Source organism: Silene latifolia, chromosome 2, assembly GCF_048544455.1.
Source record: "Silene latifolia isolate original U9 population chromosome 2, ASM4854445v1, whole genome shotgun sequence".
NCBI lineage: Eukaryota > Viridiplantae > Streptophyta > Magnoliopsida > Caryophyllales > Caryophyllaceae > Silene > Silene latifolia.
The window spans coordinates 151,898,639-151,900,134 of NC_133527.1; positions in this window are offsets into that span (position 1 = coordinate 151,898,639).

Sequence of the window (1,496 nt, forward strand, 5' to 3'; positions counted from 1 at the left end):
CTAATTGTCTCATATCGGTTATATTAGTAGGATAGTTTAAATAAGGGTCCTAGTTTTTGTCACCTCTTTACTCGGGACGAGCAAAGGTTCGGTTTGGGGATATTTGATGTGACCAATATTTGAGCATATTTAGTCCCCGAATTAGCCTCATTCCTATGCTTTTTAGTGCATAATTGGGTCATTTACTATCTTTAGTCCTTTGTTTTGCATATTATTTGAGGTTTTGTTTCCTTGGTAGGAGAGGAGTGCAAACCTTGCATTTTAATGGCAAAATGGAGCTAAATTGATCGACTCTAATGACCACGCATCAAAGTGAAGACAAGACTAAAAGGCCTTTGTAAATAATGGGCAATGATGAAGACGATCCTTGCATCTCCGACAAGATCCTTGAGGATTGTTGGAAGAAGAAAAGAAGAAATGAAGAAAAAGCTTGCAAAACTAGAATCCGCCCGTCGCAGCATCGGGACGCTCGTCCAACCTCCAAATTCCGAGCGTCCCTCTAGCCTGCCCGCTCGTCCAACACCTCCACAATCCGAGCGTCCCACCTTCCTGTCCGCTCGTCCAACCCCCACAATCCGCTCATCCCGACCCCTTGGCCGCTCGGATTGTCATCCAGTACAGCACACCTTCTCCTTGTTCTACTCGGGATGGCATATTTCTGAAAGACTAGCATAAAGGAGACTCGCATCTTTCTTTGAGAGGAGCATTTCCTCAAATTTTCTTAAGGGTCTTAATCATCATTTAAGCCCTTAGTAACCCTAATTTATGTACCTAATCCCCACTATAAATACCCTATTGTACTAATTAGATTAGCATCAATCCTTAATATAATTTATGTTCTTCTAACCTCTCTTTAATCTTGTAATTGTTGGAGCTTGTGTCCTCCACAAATTAGTGTGATAACATTTGTAAATCTCTTACAGGTTCACAAGGGTATACTTCGTATATTTAATCAGTTGATTAACATTTACCTAATAACGGTTGGCTTGCTAGAAAGTTTGACGTTATTATCATACAGATGGCGGTGATCAACTGGTCCCTAAAGGTCACACCTATAGGATGTGTTTGAGAGATGTGGTTATAGAAATATGATCACATTGATGCCTAATATGACTAAACAGTTAGTCAATGTGTTGATGAGACAATTATTTAATGAAGATTAAATAATATTAGTTGAGACGAATTAACTGTGAATTCGTAAATTAAATATAATAAGTTATATTTAATTAAATGTATGTAATGTTAGCTTGGACGAATTAATCTGTTAATTCGTAATTAAATGTAATCAGTTATATTTAATATCAACAAGTTGAATGTGTCATAGTGGTAATAGTGAGGGTACACAAACAAAGAGGTCATGGGTTCGATCCTCACTAGATGACAATTTAACACATTTTATACATTTTTGGAATAACCAAAAATAAGGAGATTACACTCCTTATTTCGGTTATGTGGGCCGAATTAGGGTAGATTATATCTCCCTAATTCACTCCCAT